The following is a 24,474-nucleotide window of genomic DNA, read 5'->3' as shown; positions in this document are numbered from 1 at the left end:
AATGGCAATGTCGATTTTGGCGCTACTCCCCTCGTCGGGGAGGAGTCCACAAATTTTATTAGTACACTCCCACTTTTTGTGCTAGGTCATTAATGAGAATGTTAAATAAAATTGGTCCTAAGGCCAATCCCTGAGGAACTCAACTAGTAACCTCCCTCCACCCTGACAGTTCACCTTTCAGTATGATACACTGTAGTCTTCCCTTTAACCAGTTCCTTACCCACCTTTAATTCTTGTATTAATCCCCATCTTCTCCAATTTAATTTATAACTTCCCATATGGAACTGTATTAAATACCTTACTGAAATCCAGATAGATTTGATCTACTGCATTTCCTTTGTCTAGAAAATCAGTTATCTTCGCAAAGAAAGAAATCAGGTTGGTCTGGCATGATCTACCTTTTGTAAAACCATGTTGTATTTTATCCCAATTACTGTTTATCTCTATGGCCTTAATTGGAGCATAGCAGATGAATAGGCTTTTTGCCCAAATAAGTCCTATCATTTCCAGTCCCTGTCATGAGGGGTGGATTGAGGTTGGTATTGGCATCCTTTTTTGTGCATGGCATTGACAACTAAGGAATTTTGGGGTGGGGTGAGAAAACAAAAATTCCATGTCCTTTTTCAGGAATATAATGTTGATCTGCCCACTTGCAGGTCAGTAAGATGGACGCTGGGGTCTGCCAGAAGGGATCGAGAAGGGCCTTATTGACAGGGAGGACTATTTTAGAGAATGAGGATGTGTGCAGGATGTCAAGCAGTTTATATTGTTGTTCATCTTTCACTTCCTCCAAAGGGATCTGGAGGGAATCTGCAATCCTGTGAAACAAGTCCTGGAAGTGTTTGAAGTAGCAGGTGGAGGCATGATATCCTCATTAGGGGAAGAAGAGAAGAAGTGGAGTGGTGGTGGAACTTCCTCCTCCTGTTCTTCCTCATCATCTACTCATACATCTTCCTCTGGTGGTTGAGAGACCAATGGAAATGGCGAGCCTGAGGGCCTCCAGATTTATTGTATGGGAGGCTTCCCAAATTGTGCTCTGTACTTGTCTCAAGGATCCCAGTATGGCCAATGTGGAGGGAATGGCACCTGGGGTTGCAGCCAGGGCGGCCCATACCAGGGCCCTGGTCCAGTTGGAGTTTGAGGATAGTAAGGATGTGTAGACAATGTCATTTGTGCCTGTCCTGAGTATGAGGGAGGAACGGAGTACTCTTCCTCCTCTGCCTCGCTGGGGAAGGGGGTGCCATCCTGTAAGGGGTCGGACTCATCCCTGCGGCGCCTCCTGCTGATCGTCTGGGGAATCAGCTCTGTCCAGACCGGAGCGCCCTCTGCAGGTCGGTGATCCGCCTTGTCCTTTGCTGGCTCCCGTGTCCCTCCCAGGACCCCAGTGCCCCTTGCTCTGGGTGCTGCCCCCTGGCAGTACCCACACACGCTGGGTCTCCCCTCCCAGGGGAACCCCCACCCACTAACCCCTACCTCGCCTCAGGATAAGGCCACTGCCAGTCACCAACTAGCCCCCGCTCCCTGGGGCAGACTGCAGTATAGGCCACTCATCATCGGCAAGGTTGGGTTTGGACCTGCTGCCTTGGCCTAGCCCTGGGCTGCCCTCTGCAACCCCCAGTACCCCTTGGCCTTCTCCTAGGCCGCAGCCTGGGGCTTTCCAGGCTGGAGCTCCCCAGCCTTTCCCCAGCCCTGCTCCACTCAGGTACCCTGTGTCTAGCTCCCTGCAGCCAGGCCCTTCTCTCTCTCTGAGTGCAGAGAGAGACTGCTGAGCTCCTGGCTCCCAGCCTCTTTATACAGGCCAGCTTGGGCCTGATTGGGGCGTGGCCCAGCTGCAGCTACTTCCCCAATCAGCCTACGTAGCTTTTCCCACAGCCTCTGCAGGGCTGGCTTTAACCCTTCCCAGGCAGGAGCGGGTGTCCACCCTGCTTCACATCCTTGGAGGAGAAAGCGAAGACTGGTGTGATTCCAGAGAGGAGAATGGAAGTGGAGGGAGGTCATGTCAGGGTAGTGGTGACTCAGGCATATCAAATACAAGGAGATCTTTAGTGTATCTGAACTCTTCGGGAGGAGGGAGGATCATCATCAGCACTAGCGCATGTATCAGTGCCAAGGGAAAGGTATAGTCTCTTGAGCGCCAGAAGATGGAGTTGAAGACTTGCTCAGTGTGGAGGACTTGGTCAGTGCCGACGGCTTTGACGGTGCCAAAATGAATGTCGGCGGTGGTTATGTCGGTGCCATAGTGCCCGAAGTTGGTCTGGTCTGGACAGTGGGCACCGGTCTAGAAGGTCTCGTGTCTCGGTTTCCAGTGTCGAGAGATGAAGCCAATGGCTATAGGTCTGCCTGGTTATGGTCTTTAGATGTTTGCTTAGCTCTGGTACCGGATGTACTAGGATGGTCTCTGGAGCTATATCCCATCTCTGAGAATATTGAGGCAACTGACCTTGCAGGGGATGGCGTCCTGGCGGGCGATGTCTCAGAGGGAAAGAGATTTTCTTTTACAGGGACGTGCCAAATGAGGGTTGGTGGACAACCTAGCAGAGCGTGAGAGCTGCTCAGGGGAAGTATTCAGCCAGGGTCCAATGCTGAATGCAATGATTTCTCCATCAGAAGTCTTACTTAAATGTCCCGGTCTTTTCTGGCCCTGGCAGTCAGGCTGTGGCAATGAGTACACTTTTGCGGGACATGTCCCTCTCCCAGGCAGCGAATGCACTGCGTGTGGCTGTCAGTTACCGGGAAGGCATCCTGGCAGGAAACACATCTCTTAAACCCGCAAATCCAAGCATAAAGGTGAGGGGAAAAGCTTCCTGGTCAGGAAGGGCGGGAAATGGGAAAATGGAAACCTCTGCTACAAACTAATGGGGAACAAGGAGACGAAAAGGTAATTTTTTTTAAGGGAGATGACAAAAAGAATGAAGTAACTATTGACTACACTAAAACTAACAGGTAAGGCACTATCTAACTAGTCAAAAAAGGAGGAACGGGCTCTGCTGCAGATTCCATCCTAGACCAAAGGTGGTAAAGAAGGACTGGGGGGCAGTCAGACTGCACAGCGCTATATATATATATGTCCTGCTCATGGCGCGAGATGGGGAAAGTGTGCATGTGCGGTCCGACGGGCGCTGCTGATGAAGATCTCCTATCCCAGGCGCAGGAGGCGCTGCCGCACCTACAGTGGAGCACCCATAGGAACATCACTTGAAGAAGAACTGTGATCTGCCTGTAACATCATTAGTGTGAAAAGCTGTTTGATTCAAATTTTGCGTAGTCTGTAGAATCTTGATTGCGATTTTTTTCCTTATGTAACCAAGTTTGATCTCTATGCCTGCCACTTATAATTACTTAAAATCTATCTTTCCATAGTTAATAAATCTGTTTTATATTTTACCTAAAACAGTGTGGTTGTGGTTGAAGTGCTTGGGGAATCTCAGCTCAGGTTAACAAGGGCTGTTGCACGTCCACTACCCTTTGCTGGAGTGGCAAACTAATTAATGAGCTTGCACTGTCCAAGGGAGGCTTGAGCAGTGTAAGACAGTATATTTCTGGGGTGCAAGGCTGGGGGCTGGGTTCATTGAATGGTGCCTCTCGCTGTATGATTCATGAGTGTCTTGGAGAGCCTTCATGCAATTTAGCTGGGTGTGGGTCTTCACATGTTTATGGCAGAGTGATCACAGCACCTTGAGGGGTTTGCTGTTTGTCACAGGCATAGCTTTGTGAGAGACAGCCCAGGCTGGACAGTTAAGGGGGCACAGTGGCCCCACAATTTCTGTTTTACCCCAGGGGGTCCCATCACAACCCAAATGGCTGACAAAACTGCTTTCAGCTCCTGGAAACTTTCTCCATCTAGCTTGTGGTGTTCCCAAGAAATGCCAAGTGAAAATCAAGGGGCTAAAATGCTGCAAAGGAGTCTGGAAATACTCTTTGGGCCAATTCCATCTATTAATGTGTATAGTGAGTGCAGGGTAGCTTTTGCATGAGTTTTTGATTAACAACAATGTAGAACATGAACCTGAGACCTTAAATTAGTATACAATACCTCCTAAACTAGCATAATTTGAAGCATTTTTATAGATTGCATGCAATTTTAAAGACTGTAGGGCCTTTATATTTTTAGCTACAGGCAAGATCCCAAGTCTTGTGAGCTTCTACAGCCAAATCATTATACTTCAGTGAAACAGAAGTAAAACCTCTGACCAGCAAATACATACAAAACAGAGATGATGACATTTCTAAAGGAGGATGCTAGATTCTTTTTTATATCTGTTTTACTGTCATCAGGATATGGGCACCATATTGACATTATCCAACCAATCACACATCACCACATTCCCATTCAAGTTAGTGTTGTGAAAGAAAATAAAGAGAAGATTAGCAACTAAGGGAATACTAAAGGGACAATACTCATTTAGAAAGCCTTTACACAGCGCTGTTGAGAAACTCAGGCCTGGTCTACACTACCCGCCGGAATCGGCAGGTAGAAATCGACCTCTCGGGGATCGATTTATCGCGTCCCGTCAGGACGCGACAATCGATCCCCGAATCGACGCTCTTACTCCACCAGCGAAGGTGGTAGTAAGAGCCGTCGACGGGAAGCCGCGGAGGTCGATTTTGCCGCCGTCCTCACAGTGGGGTAAGTCGGCTGCGATACGCCGAATTCAGCTACGCTATTCACGTAGCTGAATTTGCGTATCTTAAATCGACCCCCCCCCGTAGTGTAGATGTAGCCACAGCAACATCATTTCGAGTATGTTCAAGTAGCAGTTTCTCCCTCATTAGTATTACCTTGGATGCTAAGCTTCTCTTTGGTCTGTGTTAGTTTTGTTTTCCTTCTTCTTCCCTCCCCGCCCCCCCTCCCCCAAAGTCTTGAATTGTAAAACAGTTCATGATTAGCCAGGTAGCATCAGATACCCAACCATATTTAAAATGCCACCCCCATTTAGTTTGGAAGAAACAGAATGATTTTCACTCCCTCTTTCCCACAGTGGATGCAGTTTCCACACTATTATTTGTAGTGCTCCTTCCTTGTAATGTTTTGTCAAAACAATACAGTGTGTGTCTATGGGATTTTAAGAGACCACTTTTTTGTGAATGTTGCCATATAATCAAATGAAATACATAGCTAATTAGCGATTCCATGGTCAGAATGAAAGGAACTGAGCTACTGAATATCTGAATTGGTCAAGAGGATACTGCTGAACTACTGCTATGTATGTTAGTTCCCTTATCCTTGCCATGGAAATCATCCATGAAGCACAGAATTATTCCAAAAGCTTTCCCCACATTTAGGATCACTTTGTAGTTTTTCTTTAGTTTTGGTTTAAGATTATACAACTAGCATGGGATTTCTGGTGTCAATGCGAAAGGCTGATCTCATGGTTAAGGCATTTGACTGGGAGCCAGGAGATCCAGATTCAATTCCTGGTTCTGTCACAGACTTCTCATGTGGCCCTGGGCAAGTTAATAGATTTCTCTGGTGCCCAAGTCCTCTGACTCTAAAATGAGGCTACTTTCCTATCTCCCAGACTATGAGGACAAATCAATGAATACTTGAAGGTGCCCAGATACATAGGTGTCATACAAATACCTATGCCAACAGAATAAAACATTGTTTTGCCTTTAGCTAAGTAAAAAGTGTGAGACTTTTCAGAAGAGAAAAATATTTTAAAATTAAGAAAACTTGGTTCTCAGCTGAACAATTCCTTGCAGTTTTTGTTAGGGAGGGAAGGCAGCAAGGGCATCACAACATTTCCATTTTAGCTTCACTGTCCCTCATAGTCAATAGCATACAGCTTTTTTTTTTTTTTTAGTTCAAGATTCGATGGACATTTGCAAATCACCCAAGCTTGGTTTTTGTACTTTTATCACCAGAAACTCAAATGTACTTGAAGCCTTATAATGAACAATTATTCCTTTTCCCTCCCCGTCAGAAACAGCATATATGTTATGCTCAAATGATGAGATACAGAAACCTCTGAATTTTACTTATTTACAAAAAGACTTCTCTGTAGCATAGGTCACTTCCTTACCGCAGTAAGTCATACATTTCAGCTGAAAAAGCACTCTTCATATTCCCTTCTAAAACATATTTACACATAAACAGAGAAGGCACCAGCTCTGAGCTCTGGTAGGTGTCAGACCTTCAAAACCCACAACTGAGTTTTCCTTGTGGTTACAAGTTCATAACTGTCTCAGATTCAGAACCAGAACAACCATGAATAGTTCAGGGTTTCCTTTATCTAGCTTGGGCCTTTGATCTTGGCCTCATGTTAACAGGTGATCAAGAGATAATTGCCCACTTCTCAGGGCATAGCTTCAAAAGGCTGGGTTTTTGCATAAGCAGTGGTGGGAAATTTGCATTCACCTCCCCCATATATACTCCCCAAAAAAACCTCTTAACACTTTTTGTGCTAAGTCCTTCTTGTCTGGCACCTTATTAGGTATAGTCCTTTGAACCTCTAGGTCTCACATTTGTCACATCTTCCCCCTCAAGAGGTCACACAATCCCAGTCCACAATAATACACACACCATTCATTTAATACAATGAACCCAAAAGATACTTAAACTTAATTGAATAAGGTCTCCAAAAGATATTGCAGGAAATTGCCATAGTTGTCATAGCACTATTTTAAGAGTTCATCAAGAAAATTTGAAACATGAAGGAGTTGCCTTGAGGCGGCCAGGAAACCAAAATCCAGTTCTATGATAATTTCCAAGTTTGGGGAATTTTTTTTGTCCTAATCAGGACAAAAAGCCAAAAAACATGACAAATATCTTGTAGCTGAAATCCTGCAATATTTTATTTGGAAACACCAAAACATGATGTTTTCAAAATAAATGATGCTTCCTGGGATCTCTGGCAGCTAATGACTGAAATTGCCATGATTCCTGTCATGTTTCCTGCACACCACTGAATAGTCAATGGGCAGCCATAAAATGGACAAGAATCATGTAAATTACAGTCAGCTCCTGACAAGGCTCGATGGTCCAAAGCTGGAAAATAGCCCTGCCATGTGGACGGCATAGGGCTGGGATCCCAGGGCTTCCAGACTCCTCTGCCAGCTGGCTTTTCAGATTGCCCAACTCTCAAGGGAGCTGGCTCCCTAAGCTTTGGGAGCCAGTTGGCCTAGGTGTCTGGAAGCCCTGAGGTCCTCAGCTCTAGGGAAGTCTGTGTGGTGAGGCTGCCCTGCTGCTGTGGAAACTCAGAAGCCCTGGGGTCCTGACCGTGAGGCAGTTCTTCACATGGGCAGCAGAGGAGCCAGGCTGATGAGACAGCAGGAAACCAGTCATGTTTCTGCCGGAAACCTGCCTGGCAGGCAAAATCTGCCTGTATTCCATCGGAAAACTCATCAAAATCCATGTTTCCGCAAAAGTTTTCTTTCATCTAATTGTCATTTTCAGATGGGAAAACATTCTATTGGAAAATTTCCAACCAGTTCTAGTAATGGCCACATACTAGATTCACATAATAAAAAAAAAATCTGGTAATGGTTACTTAATCATCAGTGCTGTTTTCTTATTCCCTTCTTTAAGAGACATAGGTTAGACCCATGAGTATTATAAAAAAAAAATTATTTTTTTGCTCAACCTCTCAAGTATATCTATAAGACCTTTGTTGCCAGAGGACCAAAATCTGCCAAAACTTAAAGATTTCACTTATTCGCCCTCTCCCCAGGACTTGAATTTCTGGAGAAACCATAGGGTGCCCTGAATGTAGGAGAAATAGGAGCACGACATCAACCACCAGAACTAGTCATTTCTATCTTTGAAGTTATTGTGTATAACTATGGATGTAAAATATTTTCTGGCTAAAATCCCAAACACTTTTCTTTTTATTCCCCAATATCACAAAAGCAGAGGAAAGAATTTGTCTTTTGAAGGTCTCTCATACAGGGCCCAGTTGGCTGAAGTGGCTCATATCAATCTAACCAAGTAGCTGCAGTCCCATGTGACTGATTTAGAAAACAGATCTCCCACGTAAGAATCCTATGGCTCTTGGTATTTCCAGGAGACAGGGAGCAGGGCATGAATTTCAAAATTACAGAATAACTAAAAATATTACTTATAAATGTTACTTATGAAAGAATTTGAACTGAAGAACAAGACACAAACACATGGTTCCAAAACGTGTAGAGGAGAGAAAGCCAGGGCCCTTTACTGGTCAGCCCCTATGTTTTACCATCAAAGGACTAACTAACTCCTGAAAAATGCCAGAAACCTTGGCAATCTGCATGCCAACAAGCACGAGAGCGAAAGACTCTGTCCCTCTCCCTTGCTACTTGAAGGGTTAAAATCCATGTGCATTTTATATAACAACCTGGTATATGGCTTGTGCCAGCTCTTTTCCAGACCCAAAGTCCAGAGTTTGGTCTGGAGACCAGAGGCCTAGCTAATTGTGATCAGCTAAGAGAAAAGCAGAATAAACAAGACAACATTGCCTTTGCTAAGATATGCTTGGTCAGTAGAAATGCCAGATGTTGAAGCAATAACTGAATAATTATGTTTCATCCAATGTTTCAAATTGAACAAAGGATCCCTGTTCATATTGTGTTTCTCCTGAAGGGAAAACAGTCTTCCCACAGATCCAACCTTGAGTTTGTGAAAAATTGGCACATGTCACTATAATGATATGGCATCCTTCCACCTCCCTTCCCAGGGACCAATGTCCTGCCTTAAGACATAAAGGAGACAATCTCTATTGCCATATGCTTTCACTGTTTCTTTGCTTTAACCCCTAGGAATGTACCTGTTGGACAATCAAAGGAGTTGCTCCATTCCTATGGACCCCAAATCAGAATTCAACATATATATTTTATACTAATAACATTTTATCAAAGTATTAATTAAATGTTAACTTGCTAACTTGAGACCATGGGTGGAGACATTATGTAACTTTTTTAACCATTGGCTACTGTGCTATCTTGTCTTGCTGCAAAACCTATCCTGGGGTGTGGAACTACCTACCCCGTCACTTTCTCCCGCCCATGGTAAATCTATATATTCCATTGTAATCAATTGATTGACAGTGTCTCTGAGCCTAATAAGCCAGGTGACACTCCGCCAGCGCTATGTGTAATAAACTCCTATGCTTGACCTCTACACGGTGTGGATTTATGTCCTTCACTACTGCAGCTCACTGGCATGGAAGGGTAGGACTTTTTATTATGCATGAGGCAGGCTAGAGGCACAAATGTAGCAGCCTGCCTGAGTTAATTGATCTCATTCTCTGAGGCACAAATGTAGCAGTGTGACTGTGTAGTTAGTAACATTGTTAAAGTTGCTGTTGATGGTTAATTGATCTCATTCCCTGAGGCAGAAACGTACCAGCCTGCCTGATAGTAACATTGTTAATGTTCCTAGTGTTAGTTAACTGTTCTCATTCTCAGTCAATTCCCCCAGGAGCATAAAACCTGTGAAAGTTTTAAGGCCCCTACATTGCCAGAGTGAGGTAAAGGAGTCTTATTATAAATGACAGTAAGGGAATCCTCAGCTAGGAAGATCTATGGGCTTTCTCACTTTTTTCCTGTGCCAAAATGGCACAATGGAGTTAGATTACAGATAAGGATTTACTTACCAATTAAAAAAAAAAGACAAAAAGACTTTGAAGGCAAATAAAACATTTACCAAGCAGTCAATAAAATGTCAGGACAATCAGAATCAAGCACTTCCCAAAGTACCCAGCCAGGTCCAACTGACGTTACCGAAGGGCAAAGGGATATTCGTTCTTTTGCTTGACGTGAACGGCCTTCACATCACACATCAAAAACAGCTACACCTGCTTCTCATGCTCGAGAATTCCCTACAAAACTGCATTCGGATGGGGACAAATTATTTTGCACATTGTGCAATGTTGTTCTTAATCATGACAGAGAGTGTGTAATTGTGGATCATTTTGCATAAAAAACCCCACAAACCGAAGGAAGATGCGGTTCAAGAGAAAGGTAGAAATAAATGTCAGAAGACCATTACAAGTACACTGAAAAAACACCAGCAGAGAAAGAATGTGTGTAGGTGAGTGGAAATATAAGATAATGTTATAATACAGAAAAATAAGATAAGTAGCATAAAACAGTCATAGTGATGGGGGTCTCTTCACTTGCTCTGAGATGTTGAATAGACAGCTCTGTTTTTAAACTACTTTTTTGTAAGTGATGACTATGTGATTATTTACTATACTATAAATCTAAATTAAAAACTAGAAATTCAGAACTAAATATATGAATAAATGTATTAATCTCAGGTTAAAGATGTTACATGGATGGTAAATATTTGTGCTCACTCAAGACTTATCTAACTTCTTCTACTTTCAGATTTGTACAGCATGGGTTACATGTACAGCCAACATCCCCTTGTCAAAGACTGACCACCCACTTGTGAGGGAATTTCTTGACAGCAGTGTCCGGAATGGTGATGCGATTCCTGGTAGGACACAACTGACTGAGACATACTTACCTGAAGTGTACCTCAAAGAAAAGGAAAACTTAAAACTTAACCTTAAAGACAAGAAAATCTCTGTTATCTGTGATGAATGTTGTGATGAGGCAAGATCAGTTCTGAATGTACTGTTTGCACCATTACAACCTGATTGCAGTGGGCATGTTAACTCTTTTTAGGGGGATACAGTGTTTTTAGATGCTGTTAATCGCTCAACTGTTTCACAGGCTGCAGTCAAAGCAGTAAATAAGTACCAGATTGATTATGAAAATGTTGTAGTAATTGATACTAACAATGCTAGTTACATGAAAAAGGATTTTGATTCTGTGTTTTCTACACTTTTTCCAAATTCTGTGCATATAACCTGTTTGGCACATATTGTTAACTTAATTGGTGAATCATTTAGAAAGCCTTTTCAGCTGATTGATACATTTGTAATGTGCTTCAAAAACATGTTCTGCAACTCTGGTAGTAGGAAAGCGAGGTACCTCCATTTCATGAACTAGAAACTACAAGAGGACTCTCCATATGTCAAAGCATCCATGCCTCCTAGGCCAGGTGGAACACACTGGAACAGCTGGTTCCATGGTGTCCAGTATCACTCTAAGAACTTTCAGTTCTACAAAGAGTTCTTTAATGAAAAGTGCAACAGCAGCTCCCCAGTTTCTGTGTAAACTACTCAGAAAATGCTGAATGACCCAACTAATTATGCATTGTTGAAAGTACAGAACACTTTTCTAGCACAGAAATGTGAACAAATTCTCAGTTTAAATCTGTCATTTGAGAGCAGGAAGCCTTGCAGGTAAAGCACTTGACCTTCTGGAAGAACTGCAGATATATTTCAGGTTTCAGAGTGGTAGCTGTGTTAGTCTGTATCAGCAAAAAGAACGAGGAGTACTTGTGGCACCTTAGAGGCTAACACATTTATTTGGGCATAAGCTTTCATGGGCTCATAAAAATAAATTTGTTAGTCTCTAAGATATATTTCAATTCACATCTAGAGCTTCCTTCAGAAAGCACCTCAGAGTTCTTCAAAATTAGGGAGGCAGAAAATGTATCTCCTGTTAAAAGATTTTCCTGTCTAGATCTCTTTAAAGCGGCATTCCATGAAGCATCTGAAAAGCTTGTTTATATCCTGCCAGATCACTGTGAATACTTTCAAGCAATACCTGGTTTTTCTGAGGTACTTGAACAGGAGCAAAAATTGTACAGGGAAAAGATTGTGCCTGAAGCTATTCAAAGTCAACCTATTTTTGTAGACCTCCAAGTGTTTTGGCTTTCAGTGATAGAGAGAATTCCAAATATCACCAAGCGGGCCTTGAATTGCATAAATGCTGTATCAAATTCTGCAGATGCAGAGAGAAGTTTTTCACTGTACAATCTGATTCTTTGTAGCAGAAGGAAAACACTAAATGAGAAAAACTTGATGGCTCTTTGTTTTCTGTACTATACTTTAAATTAGGGCTGTCGATTAATCACAGTTAACTCACACAATTAACTAAAAAAAATTAATCGTGATTAATCGCAGTTTTAATCGCACTGTTAAACAAGAGAATACCAATTGAAATTTATTAAATATTTTGGATGTTTTTCTACATTTTCATATATATCTTGTATTCTGTGTTGTAATTGAAATCAAAGTGTATATTTTGATTACAAGTATTTGCACTGTAAAAATGATAATCAGAAGAAATAGTATTTTTCAATTCACCTCATGCAAGTACTGTAGTGCAATCTCTTTCTCCTGAAAGTGCAACTTACAAATGTAGATTTTTTTTTTTTGGTTACATAACTGCACTCAAAAAAAAAAAAAAGTAAAACTTCAGAGCCTACAAGTCCACTCAGTCCTACTTCTTGTTCAGCCAATTGCTAAGACAAACAAGTTCGTTTACATTTACAGGAGATAATGCTGTCCTTTTCTTATTTACAGTGTCACCAGAAAGTGAGAACAAGCATTTGCATGGCACTTTTGTAACCAGTATTGCAAGGTATTTACGCACCAGATATGTTAAACATTAGTATGCTCCTTCATGCTTCAGCCACCCTTCCAGAGGATATGCTTCCATGCTGATGACACTCGTTAAAAAAATAATGCGTTAATTAAATTTGTGACTGAACTCCTTGGGGGAGAATTGTATGTCCCCTGCTCTGTTTTACCCGCATTCTGCCATATATTTCATGTTATGGCAGTCTCGGATGATGACTCAGCACATGTTGTTGTTTGTTTTAAGAACACTTTCACTGCAGATTTGACAAACCACAAAGAAGGTACCAATGTGAGATTTGTAAAGCTAGCTACAGCACTCGACCCAAGATTTAAGAATCTGAAGTGCTTTCCAAAATCTGAGAGGGACGAGGTGTGGAGCATGCTTTCAGAAGTCTTAAAAGAGCAACACTCCGATGAACCTGAACCACTAAAAAAGAAAATCAACCTTCTGCTGGTGGCATCTGACTCAGATGATGAAAATTAACATGCGTCGGTCCGCACTGCTTTGGATGGTTTTCGAGCAGAACCCATCATCAGCATGGACACGTCCTCTGGAATGGTGGTTGAAACATGAAGGGACATATGAATCTTTAGTGCATCTGGCACATAAATATCTTGCGACGCCGGCTACAACAGTACCATGTGAATGCCTGTCCTTACTTTCAGGTGACATTGTAAACAAAAAGCGGGCAGCACTATCTCCTGCAAATGTAAACAAACTTATTTGTCTGAGCGACTGGCTGAACAAGAAGTAGGACTGAGTGGACTTGCAGGCTCTAAAGTTTTACATTGTTTTATTTTTGAATCCAGTTATCTTTTGTACAGAACTCTACATTTGTAAGTTCAACTTTCATGATAAAGAGATTTCATTACAGTACTTGTAATAGGTGAATTGAAAAATACAATTTCTTTTGAAATATAAGGTGAGCACTGTACACTTTGTATTCTGTGCTGTAATTGAAATCAATATATTTTACAATGTAGGAAACATCCAAAAACATTTACATAAATGGCATTTTATTATTAACAGTAATATTAATCACAATTAATTCTTTTAATTCCTTGACAGCCCTAGTTTTTTGTTTAAGAGGTCACTTTTAAATAATTAGAAGATCCCTGTATTTTGATCAATGCTATATTACTTGTTACCCCACAATTTGGACCTAAGGCATCCCAACACTGGATTGCCTATAACCGTAAATCGATTGCCAATTTATTTTGTTCAAAAAGGGGTAATAAGGTGGTGGCCCACCCTAGTGTAATTGCCAGGGTGTTGTGGAAGCAGAGAAAGAACTGACAGGAAGGGGATGCAATGCATGACAGTTCGTTAGCAAGAGTTAGGCTAACTGTAACCCTAATAACGCGAGATTTGTAGAAGTGAGGAATGTGTGAGGCGAGTGGGAAAGAACTGTGTGAGAAGTTGTTGCGACCTTGTGTAGATAATGTGTAGATAATATGGAATGTAGACTAAGAGTCTACATTAGTGAGCAAAACAAGATATCAGAATGACCTATGTTTGTCTGTAACAAAAGGTATAAATGCTTGCTGTAATTGTTTACCTGTTGAGAGACCTGCTTAGCTCTCTCCCTCTATGCAATTGATAGAGAGAAAGAAAATAAAGTATCTGATTTGCTGTACCCAAACAAAAAGTGAGAACTCTGTTATTCTCCGACAATTTGGGGGCTCGTCCGGGATGGCAACGCCCGCAGAGGCACCGGCAGCTGCTACGGATCGTTCCCCTTTGAACCCCATGGCGCCACAATAGAGGTAGGAGACCTTTTGAAATCTCTATTGGGGTGTCGGAGGAGGACTGTCCGTGGGGCCGTCTGTCCCTGTTGGGCTCACGCCATCCGAACTTATTGACTGTGCAGCAAGGTCAGATGCTGAGCGGCTTAGGGGAATTGTTGCCGCCCCCTGTATGCATATGCGAGGTGCATAGGTATGCACCGGTGTTGAGGGGTTGTTACCGCCTCAGGAGGGGTTTTTACCGCCTCGAGTGATGCATCGAGGTACTTGGGAATAGTACCTGGAGGTACTTGGGAATAGTACCTGGAATAAGGCCTTGGTGTGTGTGTACACCAGTGTGAATTGAGTGTTACCGGAAGACGCCCAAAGTACTCTGCAAAGTCTTTTGGCTCGTGACCAGAACTACTCTAATGCAAGCCCGGTAACTAGAGGATCTTTTAGGAGATCCGACCCACGGTGGGTTAACTCGGCCTGACATCGTCCGGCGAGGAGGCTACCTGGGTCTAGGAGTGTGTGAACCCATCTTCCCTCCCCTTTTCCTCTCCGTGTGAGCCACTGACAGTCTGATCATCTCACTGGATGCAACAGAGTAAGCAGCGCCGTCTCTCTGAGACTAGCCGACGCTCTTTGCTGAAGGGAGGTGTAGGAGGGTCGTGGCCATCCTCGTTAGCCTCTCCTGTGTGAGTACCCTGTAGGGAGAGATCCTTAGTTTATGTGCCGCTAGAGCGGACAGGGCATCCTCCCTGTGTGTGTGATTGGAAAATGGGTGGGGGACAGTCTAAGGATTCCCTCTCACCCCCTAAGGGTACCCCAGCTTATTTCATGTACGTACATTATGGTACTAAAACCTGCAGGTATTTAGAGAATTGGAATCATTACACGCGTGAAAATTCATCTAAACAATGCCCACTAGAAGGTACCTTCAATCTAGATAAGATCATACATCTCAGAGGAGCTTTTAATCACCAAAAAGCCTCTGACACACAATGGGAGCAATTTGTCTATTGAGGAAAGGAACGGGTTAATTTGAAATTCAGCTTGGTCCAGAGATAAAGAGAAAGTTAATCTGCGTTCAAGGTCAAGAATCAATGCAGACCAGGCTAAGTACAAAGAAAAACTGCTTTCGGCCCCAGCTGGCTGTGAAAAAAATATAGACATAGTCAAACCAAAGGCAATACAAGTTACAGTGCTGAGATTACATTTGCAAAGCTTAACTGTCCAGTGAGATCCAACAGTCTGCCTTTGCGACCCTGGAGCCGGCGTGGTTTGGGGACGCTGAAGAAGCCACAGGCAGCTGGCCTGGACTGGAATCACTGAAAAGACGCCCCAGGAGACCTCAGGGTGTAAAAGAACTGCCCTCCCAAGAGAGGAAGCAAGTTGGAGATTGCACAGCACCTTCTCTGAACGTTATACACAGATGTGGCCAGTCTGGACGTACGTGTGTGAGTATGAAAGTGTGCCTACTCTCAGCCGCAGTAAGTCTGAGAACCGGAGAGGGATTTAGCATTCCTCTCTCCACCCCGGTTGACCGGGAAGGGTGTCAGGTGGATCTACCCCAGTCGTAGCAGGACTGGGCAATAGAGAAGTTGGAGAAAAGGGAAGAGTTGTGTACTTGATAACTAGAATTGAGCAATTAAGAGCATAGATCATGAACCAGGCAGCAACTCAAACCTACGCCCAGGGCAAGTTGCAAGCCTTGAGACAGGACTTCCAGGCTGAAAAGGAAGCACTGGCTAAGCAAGTACCGGTCCTTCAGGGACTTGTCAGAATTTAACCATTTGTGTTTGCATATGCTGTAACAGCAGTGTGTTTGCCACAAGAGAAAATTGAATAGTTAAACGCCAATGGGCCATGTGTTTTGCCCAAGTGGCAAGCCTCACGAGGGAGGACTCGGGTAGCCTTGTGAGTAAGAATGTTTAAGAGAAGAGACCAGGAAGGGTGGGGGCTAGTTGAGAAGCCCACCCTCCTATCTAAATTGGTAGTGAAAAAGCCGGTGCCCATGGAAGGGACGGTTCAGCGAGAAAAGCAGGATCGGGCCCAAGCGGGCAGGCAACAGATAGAGAGATTGGAATGGTAAAATGTGTGTAAGACAGAGTCTTTGTACCAAGGTGCAAGGCTCTCCTTTCTTCTGCTGAATAAAGCAACTCTTCCTTATCCCTGTCTGGCTGTTATTGGCTCTCAGCTAGGTGGACCCGATATTTCGGTGACAGTTACTGGCGACTCCGGTTAATGAATTTCTGTCTTATACATTTGGGCGTTAGGTGTGTGGACGGAACTGAGCCTCTCATTCGTAATTCCTCAGAGTGGAAGCCATCGCGTGCGATGAAGCTCTGAGGTTGAATTGGGATCCTTCTGTCCCGTCCCCTGTAGCGGTCAGTATTAGTAGAAATTCCTGTAATAGGATCCTAATAGGCCATAATTCCCTCTGTTCTCTGTGTAATTCTCTGTTAGAGTGTCAGCAGGCAGATGGGTGGGTCTCTGGTAAAACCCTCTAAGGATAGCCCTTTGAATTATATGTTAAGTAAATGGCCTTTACCCGGTGTTCAGGAAAGAATGTGGAAGAGATGCTTGTTGCAGCTTTGCACCCAGGATTGGCCAGCCCTGGGCACTGATTGGCCCGAATCCGGATCTTTTGACATTCCGATTTACTTAACTCCCTTGCGCCTGGTACTGGAAAACCAGGCACCGGGACAAATAGATTATTGGTTTTTGTGGGATCTGTGTTTTATAAGTTTGAGATGAATTGGTATTGTTTAAAGTTGCAAAAAAACCGAGAATACTTTTGCCAGACACAGGAAACTAGTGTTGTTTAATATGGTATTTAGCATTTAATCCTTAAGGTGACTTAATGCTTTACAAGATTTGAATTTGTTTTTGGGTAACAAAATAGCAGATAAAAGATCTGGTAAAAAGAGAGAGAAGGACAGTGTCCCTGGCTGTGTGTGGTCGAGCTGTCACTTTACTAGGGGTGCATAGAGATTTTGTAAGCACAAAAGAAACAGTTACACCTCGTGTAGAAATTGATGTGGCTAGTGTTGTGGAAATTGAATTGTGGATAGGATGTGCATTTTCCCCAGAACATGTGCAGTGTATATTGTAGCAGAGGTAAAAGAAATGCAAACCTACCAATATAGGTTGTGTTGTCTCTTTCAGATCACTGGGTGTTTGAAAGCAGGAGTTAGAAGTAAAAGGCAATCAAAAGTCTGGGAAAGTTAATTGTGTCCCTTTTTAAGTAAGAATCTTTAAGCTGTGGATAGCTTTGGATCTGGAAGCAAGCCAGAAAGCATCTGTATTAATGCAATTTTCTAACTAATAAGGTAGAAGCCACTGAAACCTGGGCTGCCTATGAAACAAATACAAGGAAATATGGGGTAATTCCTCTGTTTTGTCTAAAATCAACAAGAGTATGTGTATATAAAGGAAATATATTAAGCAATGACTGACTACCCAGAAGGGGTAGACCTCTGTTCTTTTGTCTTTCAGATCATCAGAGAAAACGGATGCCAGCTGAACAGCATTCAATGTACCATGCATTTACTGGTACAATAGGAATTATTTTTGTGTTCTTTGTCCTGTCTTGTGGTGTTTGTCTTGTGGCCAGAATTGTTGGGTTTAATATTTTCATAAGACAGTCTAGTTCAAAATTAAATAGAAGGGTTAAATCAAAAAGCAGATACTTGTTTTATTCAACTTGGAATACAAAGTGTTTGGATAAATCAGGAAAATGTGATATACTAAAGTCTAATACAGTTGCTTAAGTAAGAAAAAGAAACTTCATTGGCCAGATTTTTTTTTAATTGAAAAAAATGGTTGTTAAAATTTGCATACCAACAGTCTTTGGAAGCAAGGACATGGAAGGTTAACCCACTCCCCATATTGCCCATGGGATCCTTCTGGCTACCTCAGATTTCTAGCCAGAGGGCTGGGGAGGGAGGAAAGCTATTGGACACCAGAGGTTGTACCGAGTGGACTCCTCAAAAGTGGGTGTGCTTGTCCTGGTTTGTTGCTCCAAAGCTCTGTAATAAAGTTATTTTACTGGAAGGGTGTACATGGCATACATTGAATAATAAGACTAATGTACTGTATAATGGCAATGTGTATGTGTTCATTGTTGGGAAAAGGTGTATGAGTGAAGAGTGGAAGTTTCCTTTGTAGGTTAAAAGAAGCCAAGAAGGGGAGAAGGAAAAAGAATAGAATGAGTTAACTGAGGAAAAAATAGCTAGCAAGATCAGTCCAAAGATAAGACGCTGGCCCCATCCAAGGATACTACCCACAGCTAAGACTTGGCTGACAGCCAAGAAAAGGGGGGCCTGAATGTGCCCAAGCAACTATGAGATCTGCAAAACACTGCCAGGCATTAATGAAATGTGTTAGGTTTCTTTTCTCACAGATAAAAGAAGTGCTACCCAAAGACCCTAGCAGCCCTGCCATTCATTGAAACAAGGAGACTGAGTCTATGTAAAGTCCATCAACGAAAGACTGCTTTGGCTCCATGCTGGAAAGGCCCTTTCCAAGTCCTGTTAACCACCAACACCACTGTGAAGTGCCAAGGACTACCTGCCTGGACCCATGCTTCTCACTGTAAAAAGACCCCTCCACCTCGGGAGGACTCTCCGACTGATGATAAGCCTATTTCTCCTTCTGGCTCTGCTGTGTCTTCTGGACAGCAGGAAAAAGAAAAAAGAAAAAGAAAAAAGACAAGGTGAAGTGCTAGTAACCTCTCCCTTGTCCACTGACAGACCTACTGTGCCTTTGGATTTTCCTAGAAGAAGCAAAACCATTACAGGGTGATGTGCTAGTAACCTCTCCCCTGTATGATGCTAAACCATGACTGTTTCAGGAAAAGAGAAGGAACACTTGCTTCATTGAAACCACAAAGTCCAGGGATTCCTGACTACAAGAGACATTAAGAACTGACCCTGGTGAAGAAACAAAGAATTATACACTGGCAGGAAGGAACTTGTGGGACCCATGCTTGGGAACGTGGTATTGATTGGATTTTGGGGTTTATTCTACAGGCTGCGCCCTGTGTTTTGGATAAGTCCTTCAGCATGTATTGCCCTCCCTAATTGGATTTTAAATGACAAGTACCAAAGGCACCTTGTTGCCATTGCCCCTGCCATGTCCTCCATTACACTATTACCCCTGTAACACATCCAAATACAGACAATGCCATATATTTGATAAAACCAATGACTAAGGCCTTCACACTTTAGTGATTTATTTAAATATTGTTTGAAAAAATATATTTTTAAGGTTCAGGATATCCCATATAAGCGAACAATTGAATGGATCGGTGGAGATAAAAGTATATGATATCACTACCAGTGAACCCCGAGAATCTGTAATTGCAATTGATGGGTTCTATAGCGAATGTTCCTGGAATTTGCACTGTGTTAAATGAGAGAGGCCCTTATTGTTATTTGGTCACCCAATTAGTGAACAATTAAACAAATACCCAGAGTTTGTTTTGCCACTGGAAATTTTACCTGCATAGAAATTATTCCAGTGACTAATAATGTGACCTGTACCTTATTGCAATTAATATCAATGCCTCCCGGAAGTACATAAAGGTGTTCAACCAACAGATGTGGTATAGTACTACACCAAAGAGAGATGGTATTGAATATCACTGAGGCTGGGAAGGCATTACAGTGGGATCTAGCATGTTCAGAAATTCAGGATTTCCTGAATGACCAGCTAATGGCCATTCGGAATGATCTAGAGCATCAGGCTTGGCCCACTGCCCTTACAGACACATCAGGAGTACCATCTGATCTGTGGCCATGGAGACATACTTGGAGACTTTCTGGGTGGAAGTGCAGACATTCTCAGTGCTCCTTCCAAGCATATGGACCGGTTGGGGGGGGTATGGTCTCCCACATACCGAATCCTGCCGGGTCCATGGGGAGGATGCATGTGGGATTGGGTAATTCACCGAGACATCTGGGAAATTAGATCTCCTGGTATGCCCAATCGATTTTTAGTCAGTGCTCCTGGGATTACATCTGACATTTGGATGGGGTTAGGGATTCAATGGACATTTTGGCCGTTACAACCCCCACAGCTTCAGTGTATCCGTAAACTGAAGCCAGGAGAAGTTGTTACTCTTCATGACTACGTTTGCTGGGAGGGTAGGGGACAAGGAACTACCCTGACAGGACACTTATTTTTTTCAAGCTAATGATAGCTGTGTGTATATGTTAATGCCACCACATCGCAAGACATACATTTTAATCGCATTACCACTGCAGGCAATCATATTATTTACTGGCCTGCAGATAGAATTTTGCAAGTAGTCCTTAGGTTCCAGATACCCTTTAATTGGACTAGTTTAGTACCTGATCGATTTCAAAATTTGCTTTCACTGTTACCAGAGGTTCAGAAAATCTCTGAAGTACAAGGGCAAATTCACATGCTTCAAAATATATATCAAGTTGAAAAAGTATGCCTTTCAGACAGCTTATAGAGTATCCACCTTATGTACTAAGTATGATGTAATGTGTTATATGACTAAGATTGTACAACAACCCCATCATAGTATCGCTATGGGAATGTTATTGCTTGTGTTGTTGTTAGCTAGTGTAGGAGTATGTTATTGTTGTTGTAAAGGACGTAATAATAGTAATAACTTTCATGTCCATGCTCATCATGCATTGTCATTACATCCAATCAAAACCCCTAAGGTTGAAGCATCTGATGTAGAATCTGAATTCCGAGATTTAATGCAAATAGAGATTTGAAAATGTTTGTTGTACTAGTAGTACAAAAAGGGGGGGTTGTGGAAGCAGAGAAAGAACTGACAGGAAGGGGATGCAATGCATGACAGTTCGTTAGCAAGAGTTAGGCTAACTGTAACCCTAATAACGCGAGATTTGTAGAAGCGAGGAATGTGTGAGGCGAGTGGGAAAGAACTGTGTGAGAAGTTGTTGCGACCTTGTGTAGATAATGTGTAGATAATATGGAATGTAGACTAAGAGTCTACATTAGTGAGCAAAACAAGATATCAGAATGACCTATGTATAAACAAAATGCAGTTGTTGCTCATTATTGTCTGTAACAAAAGGTATAAATGCTTGCTGTAATTGTTTACCTGTTGAGAGACCTGCTTAGCTCTCTCCCTCTATGCAATTGATAGAGAGAAAGAAAATAAAGTATCTGATTTGCTGTACCCAAACAAAAAGTGAGAACTCTGTTATTCTCCGACAGTGTTACCAGGGGGTTGTCTCCGACCCGCAGTGGACTCCCCAGAGCAGGCTAATCCTGCTAACCCTTGGGAAGACACAGAGACAGCCTTCCACTCAAAGGATTGACATACAAGCAGTAATTCTTTGAAAACAAAATCTTATTTATTGAAAGAAAATAAGCAGTTACAATATATCCAAGAAAGAAAGCATTACAGTATATAATAGGTAGTAAGGCACACTTACATTGCACTTAAAGATCATACATTCAAACGGCACAAGAGACTACACAGATTGTATGGCAAATACAATGTTGTAATATTGGTACACTGACCCTTTCATACATATGCATGAGGCTTTTAATACAATAATGTGACATTAGGCTCATTACAATGTAGCATACAAATTCCCTATGCACATGTACAACACAGTATTACAGCATAACATTAAAGAGCATTAAAGTAGTTAATATCATTCTGCGAGTGCTGGCCAGATGATCACAGAATAGGTGGGATGCATTTCATTCAAACACAAGTTTCAGCTTTATTTACAGACACACCCAATCATTCTTTCAAGAAAGAGACAGAGAGTCAGACTTACACTCGATCTTTCTTAGGCCAGGTCTACACTAACCCCCTAATTCGAACTAAGGTACGCAACTTCAGCTACGTGAATAACGTAGCTGAAGTTCGAAGTACCTTAGTTCGAACTTACCTCGGTCCACACGCGGCAGGCAGGCTCCCCCGTCGACTCCGCGGTACTCCTCTCGTCTAGCTGGAGTACCGCAGTCGACGGCGAGCACTTCCTGGTTCGACTTATCGCGTCCAGACAAGACGCAATAAGTCGAACCCAGAAGTTCGATCGCTCGCCGCCGAACTACCGGGTAAGTGTAGACCCACCCTAAGTCCCTCTGAACCATCTTGGTCCTTCTGCTCTGTCAGAATGGTGGTCTCCGCTCAATTAATAGCTGCTGTCTTCTCCTATTTGTGCTCTGTTGTCTTCTCCTGCTATTCTCGATCTTCTGCTCTCCTTCTTCCTGCTTTTGCGCCCACACACACAGCCTGCTGGCTGTTTCCTTTTATTCAGTTTCTGGCCTTCTCTGATTGGTTGCTTTCTCAAGTTCAGTAATTAGCAACCTTGCATGGGTGGCAACAATTCAACCAATCAGCTCTGCCTATCTTTTGAGCTGATCCCCCTCCTAACCTCTCCCTTCAGGTATTTTGAGTTGAGTTGAGTCATCCCTGTTTGAACTTTATTTCACCCGTTTCTTATCTGCTATTGGTCAATTTAGTCTGTGTCCTCCATTTTTGATGTTTCTAATACAAAAACAGTGTGGCTGCCATTTTGCATGTTTAGCTATAAACTATCATTAATTATACCTTATCTAAAATGTCAAATCTAAAACTAACTACCGTTTTATGCAAAGTTAAGCATTATGATACTGTCACTACCTTTGTTATGCTAATTGGGAGGGGTGAATTGTTCACGATATCTCTCATCCTCCCTCTCTCTGCTTGTCAGTATCTCTATGCCTGTCTCTGACCAGCGTGCTGCAATCTTTATACAGGATCAAAGCAGGTAAAAATCTCCTGTATCACACTTACCATTCAGTATATTTGTACAACAAATATCAACCTCAGACACCCCGGAACATTTAAATGTGTATTAAGGTTGTGATTTTATGCAAGCAACTCCAAATAACCATATATTATTTTCCTTAGAAATACCACAGTAACATCTAGAACCCTTAATAAGAACCTCTGCTACAGAGCTTAATCCCAAAACTGACTGATGACAAAAATGGTCAAACGTAAGCAAGAGTATTTTAAAAAAAGCCTCTTCAGGTCTTCAATAATTGAGCTGACAAAACAAAACAAAAATAAATAAATCACACTTTGTCTATATTGGATAAATATGTAAACTAAGAATATGGGTATGTCTACACTGCAATTACAAACCCATGGTTGGCCCATGTCAGCTGATTTAGGGACCTGAGGCTTGTGTTAAGGGGCTGTTTAATTGTGGTGTAGACATTCAGGCTTGAGCTGGAGCCTGAGCTACGGGACCCTGTGAGCGGGGAGCGTCTCAGAGCTTGGCTCCTGCCAGAGCGTCTACACCATAGTTAAATAATCCCTTAACACAAGCCCCAGGTGCTTGAGTCAGCTGACATGGGTCAACCATGGGTTTGTAATTGCATTGTAGACACACCCATAGGGGCTTGGATGCCTTCTGGAGATGCCAGTCTAAGGGACCACATATGCTATAGAAATTACCCACATAATAATGATGTTATAAAAAGACCTGTATACCAGCAATAATCTTGCTCTCATAGTTTTCATTTACTTTTTTTTTTTTAAATTCATTTTGAGCATTGCCCCATTCTTCATGGAACTCTTGGGTTCCCACCAATGCTGATTTCCAAAGTCACAGAGCTCACATTTTAACACTGGAGAATATTTATGGCCTCCTGTATCCATGATTGTTCAATCATCTGAGCTAGCTAGTAGCCCTGGAAATGAAATCATACAAAAATAAAAAGTTTCAGGAATATGAAATTGTTTTATTTTTAGATTTTTGCAACATTTTCATACGTGTGACAGATTATGTACAACAGCAACTATATACACCCATTATGTCCTAGGCGGACTTTGCTTTTATTACTCTCCTGTATCTTTGAAAACTCACTCTCTCCTTCCTTCCCTTTCCTTCTCCTTTTTCCTCTTTCCCCCTATGGAGGCAGTTCTCCCCTTTCTGTTTTATTTAAGATCAACCTGTAAAAATCAATAAGATACTTTGATTTAAAAAATTGCATTCTTTTGAGCTACAGGCATTTTGCACACAACAGCATCTTATAGGTATGATTCCAAGGAGAACCAGGAATATTTGTTGTTTTATTAACACACAACATTTATAAGCAAGTTCTTCTTGCAGATGACATGTTCATATTCTGCTAGTTCCAGGAGCTACATTGGGAACCCACATATAACCAGCTCAGGATTACAATAATTATGTAAGCCTACAATAATAGTTATATTGCTTAGGAATGAAGGTGTGTTTCCAAATCAATTTATTTGACTACATAACCACTATTACCCCATTATCTATTCATTCACCATAAATTTTGTCAT

General features: G+C 42.3%; 1 pseudogene; it reads left to right on the top strand.

Annotated features, from left to right (window-relative positions):
- The first annotated feature begins 9,634 nt into the window (after positions 1-9,634).
- LOC135875793 (CGG triplet repeat-binding protein 1-like) lies at positions 9,635-10,432 on the top strand (annotated as a pseudogene).
- The last annotated feature ends 14,042 nt before the right edge of the window (positions 10,433-24,474 follow it).

Source organism: Emys orbicularis, chromosome 3, assembly GCF_028017835.1.
Source record: "Emys orbicularis isolate rEmyOrb1 chromosome 3, rEmyOrb1.hap1, whole genome shotgun sequence".
In the NCBI taxonomy this organism is placed as follows: Eukaryota; Metazoa; Chordata; order Testudines; family Emydidae; genus Emys; species Emys orbicularis.
Note: the sequence above shows the minus strand (reverse complement) of the source record. Positions and strands in the feature narration are given on the sequence as shown.